This window comes from Corvus brachyrhynchos, unplaced genomic scaffold (genome assembly GCF_000691975.1).
Source record: "Corvus brachyrhynchos isolate BGI_N302 unplaced genomic scaffold, ASM69197v1 scaffold152, whole genome shotgun sequence".
Classification (NCBI taxonomy): Eukaryota; Metazoa; Chordata; class Aves; order Passeriformes; family Corvidae; genus Corvus; species Corvus brachyrhynchos.
In genome coordinates, this window is record NW_008237447.1 from 2,851,668 (window position 1) to 2,856,449 (window position 4,782).

Consider the following 4,782-nt stretch of genomic DNA (forward strand, 5'->3'; position numbering starts at 1 on the left):
TATATCCTAGAATTTCCATCCATTTTCCATAGATTGGTTGAGGAGGGGAAGTCTCTGAGGATGCTGTCACTGTTTTTCTTTCGGTGGGAAGTGTGAATTTTACTTTTGGCACACAGATCCTAATTCTGAAAACTAATGCACTCCCTTACTTTTGGGACTGGGCCATCTGTTTACAATAAGAAGGGAAATGGATGTTAAACCCATCTGTGGTCTCTTCTCAGAAGCTGCTTGGTTTCCCCAGATCTCCATTCCCTCCCTCTCTCCTCACCAGCCTTGGAGGTGAGTGATGCTTCCTGTGGGACACATCACAGTTACCTGCTCCTTTCACTTACTGACAAAACACTGTTGTTTAAAAGTGATTTTGATGTAAAGCTTAAATGAATGAAAGGTTTGGAGCACTGTTTTGTTAAATAAACAATGGGTGAGCAAAGATTTTCTCATAAGGCAGGGAGCAGGCTGCAGCCCATGGGCAGCCCTGTGTCCAGCTTTCCTCTACCCTTTTCCTAAGGGACCCTCACAGCCTCTCCCTTCTCACACAACTTGGTGAACACCTGCTTCTTGACTAAAATTTGGGTATTCCACTTGCGTGACAGGAAAGACCATGGTTACTTTTAAGAAGCATCAATATACTTCAAAGCACGTAGCAGAGAGTTCCTTCCCTGTGTTATCACCTGTCCAGATGCCTTACTCAAAATTACTAGATACATTTGGGGTATTGGCATATCTGCATTTAGACCAGCTAGTATCTGATGCCCTGTCCTGTAAGAGAGGGATGGAATGGTCACACAGCTTTCCAGCTTTGTATCTTCTTACAGGGTGCAAACCCTGTCTCAGAAAAAATGTTGGGCTCCTGTGGCCAAACTCATCAACTGCTGTTTGTTTAAGACAGAAAAAAAAGTTTCAAGGCCTTATCTAGGGGATACATGGAAAGGTTTGCACTGAGCATCACTGTGCATAGTCTAGAAAACACCTGCTACAACATTTTGTAAAATATATTTTGAGACTGAAAGGCCAAACAGTATAGAGATGCTAATCAGCTTACCCGTCAATATCTGTTTTCTGAGTGTGGACCAGAGAACAGTATCTTGGATACAGCACAAACTGACAGACAATATTATTGTCAAGCAGAGAAACTATCAGGTCATACTTTAATTCTTCTCAGCTGTCCAGGGAGTTTATTTAATCTCCAGTGCAAAGGGAGGATTCACAGATCTATCTAGCCTAGGCAGAATAGATGTTGTAAAGGCATATTTAATGGCATGTTGTTAAGATTTTATCATGGCCCCTTGTGGGCTTGGAAATATGGAAGCTGCAACCATTCTTCTGCCATAGCAAAGAAGATACCCTTTTTAGAATAGTTTGTGATCTGCAATACATAATCTTTACTGCAGATAGCATCCTGAAGATTACTAGTTTTATCTATTTCTTGGTCAATTTGAAGTCTCTTTTTATAGTCTGTGAAAATACCTGTATGCACCTTTGTACATGTCATCCAAGAGTGTTTATAAAGTGCAGACATGCTCTCTTTTTTTCCCTCATTTCTTCAGGAGCATCAGTGATGTTTCTGTACTACAAGATGAGTTTAAAGTAGTTCTAGTCTGAAGTAGACCCATATAACCAGACTGAGATAATCTCACAGATGGAGCCCTCAGGAAAATATGCAGATGCTCAAGTCTCAGACTTCACGGAAGGCCAGAGCCTGGCACTGGTATTGGACTGCAGGAGAGATGAAAGCTGTGTAAGATGTGACCAGATGAGTGATCTACCCAGCCTGGTGGCAGGGCTAAGAGATGGGAGAGAAAGGTTAAGCCAAGGAGATGGACCAGTAGAACCATGCTCTGGCCTCTCCCACATGGGAGCAGAGACCAGAAAGAAGCAGCAATGCCCATGAGCCTCAGGCATAGACCAGGATATCACAGAACAGCAACAGAAAAACATTTCCTTCCAAGTAGTTTGAAATCTGCAAATTCAAACTCTCACACAAGAAGGGGCAGAAATTTGAAGTGTGGCCTTTTGAATGTTACTCTGACCTGGGCTTTTCATTCCACCCCCATGCAAACTACATCAGGTGTAGCAAACCCCACAGTTCTAACAGTGATGTGTTAGCATTTTTTACTTAAAAAATTCCAAAGGACACACATTGCTGGGTATTTGTTTGTTGAGCTTGTCTAGGTTTGCATGTAAGCTTAAGCCTTTAATAAAGCATTAAAGGTAGGACAGGAAAGCTGCTGCCACTGCTCCTCAAGTCACATTTATCACAGCACTTTTTAAATCAGCAGCACAGTTACCACTGTTACTGATACTTAACCTTGGAGGTGGCTAGCCAAAATTTCAACTCCTAAATCTAGACATATCAAAGAAACAAGTCAGTCCATCTCATTCTCAGTTGCTCAAAGTTTCTTCTTGGCTAAAATGAAATTAAAAATCCAGCCCATATTTGCTATGATTTTACCTATGTCAAGACATCCTGTTAAGCATAAATTGTTTTACTTGCATCTCTGAAAATTCACAAATCTCAGGAATTAGAATGCTAACAAAAAATAAATTAAAAATTCAGTACCTACAGACAGCACCTTTGTGGAGAAGCCAAGCCCAAGAAAAGCCATGTGTATCTGAGGAGTACTCCCAGACCATAAGCACGAGCAGCATTAAAGCTGGGTGGGACAGCATTGTCTCTGCTTCTGCATTTGTTAAGGTATCTGATGTGCAGAGGAAAAATAAGGCCACTGCTGACAGTACTGTTGTGCCGGCTTCTTTCTCAAAGCGTTGTGCCTGGGGAAGAAGAAAGCACAGAAACATTGTTGACAGTTCCATTGCATAATGCTGAAAATGCTGTTCCTAGGTTTTCTGTAATCACTTTTGCCTTTAAACATGTGATTTAGTTATAAATTATCACCCTGACCACAAGCACTTCCTCCATAAACTCACTGAAAAGCAAATTAACCTTTTCTCTCTAGAATGAACTCTCTTATTAATATGAGAATCAATTCAGTCCTTTTTGCTTTGGTTGCCCCAGCCTGTTTGCACTTTCCAGGCTGAGTAGCGACTGCCCTGTTAGTTGCTTAAGCAGAATTAATTTTAAGAGCCAATTAAAAAACTCCAGCCCAATAATACAGGAAGTGATGTTCTGGAAAGCTTTTCATTACCGCATCTGTGGTTTCTTATTGAAAAACAGAATGTCTAATTATTGCCCTGATCCTTCCATCCTGACCTTGGGCCAGCTCCACAGGTGGTGAACACTACTGCAGTTTAACGCACCAGCACGACTTAGTAGCGTATTATTATTTAGCACCTGTTCTGAAGTGGTATGCATAAAATCTTACTCATAGAAGCATGTGGGCTTTTTATTACCTGAGGAAGAATTCATTCAAAGAACAGAAGTCCACCAAGACCAAAGGAACAAAGTCTGCATGCAGTGATGACAGAGCTGCAACAGAATCCAGGTGCTGGATGGGTATGGACACACAGGGCAACAGGAAAGGTTACACAGGGTTCTCACTTTCCTACAGGCACTGCAGATGCTAAGGAATATTTTCTCCTCTGCTTGTCAGGCTATCATCTCTCTCACCAAAACCCAAACAGGGTTAGTAGAAAGACATTTCCTCTTTCTATGCTCTCTCTTTTTTTCCTAGACTCAGTGACGTAGCTTTGGTTTTCCTCTCCCGACCACCATCAATGTATCTCTCTTTTGCAGGGAAGGATGCTGAGCAAGATGCATCCATATTCAGTCTCACTAAAGAACGGGGTGTGAAAAGTTAATGCATTCAGACTTCTGATAGCAGCAAAATAATTAAATCTGCAGTAAAACACTGACTCATGTGGTACCTTAGCAAAATGTCAAATTTCATGGTGGCACAGCATCACTTCTGTCCCCAGGCTCTCAGGAGTGTTGTTTGAAACTCTTTGATGACTCAAAGGAGATTAAAAGCATATGTTTTTAGGACACTTTCAGAAACATAAAAAAGACAAAAAGAAAAAAGCTGAGATTCTGTGGCAAAGGCTGAAGGTTCCTGCAGAGGGAAATGCTGAGGAGAGCTCTTTCACACAACTCCTGCCTACATGCAAGCTTAGGGACATGATCCAAACCCACATCCAAACCCCCTGGTGTTGCAATGGGGATACTGCAACACGTGTATCAGACAACAAGGCCCGTGGAAAAGAATTATCTATGGACGGATTCTTGGTAGCTGTTTCAGAGATGTTTCTTTCTCCAGCCGCATGGCCGGGGCTCTGCCGAGGAACTGTTACAGTCACGGGACCCGAGGGTCCTTCCCGCGTAGGGGAACACAAGACAACCAACGGGGAACGAGGCTGACCGGGGCAGGGAAACCCTGTGTCTTCCCTCAGGGCTCCTGTCCCAGGACCACATGGCAGGGGGGAAGGGACCCCAACATTTCACCCGTTTATTTTTAACAAAAAGAGATTTAAAACTTAACATTGAAAACAACTGGATAAACATAACAAGGACAGTTTCAAAACAAGACAAGCCACCCTCCTGAGTCTTTAAATGTCCAAACAGATGCTCTGGAACATCTTAAGGCTGACAGAAGGGAGACAGGACACTCTGAGCGTGCTTTGTGGGGAAACTGAGGCAGGAGAGGGTTTCTTCCATTTGTACCTGTTGGAACTCTAAACAACAATAGTTAATTTCTTCCCTCCTCCTCTTCATCCCCCACTCAGCATTGGAAAGGGATTTTTGGGGAAACAATTGGCAAAGGCAGGGTTTTGTGAGGGAAACCATGGGTGAAAAAATGGATTGGGAATACACTGGGGGTAATAGGA

The 4,782-nt window shown here is 42.7% G+C and overlaps 1 long non-coding RNA gene across 1 annotated transcript in view; it reads right to left on the minus strand.

The window, feature by feature from the left end:
• LOC108446035 overlaps positions 1-2,766 on the minus strand; it is a 13,861-nt gene extending 11,095 nt beyond the window's left edge. The window contains exon 1 of the long non-coding RNA XR_001861140.1: positions 2,565-2,766. This is a non-coding gene — a long non-coding RNA (uncharacterized LOC108446035). The remainder of the gene's footprint in view (positions 1-2,564) is intronic.
• Between the last annotated feature and the right edge of the window lie 2,016 nt (positions 2,767-4,782).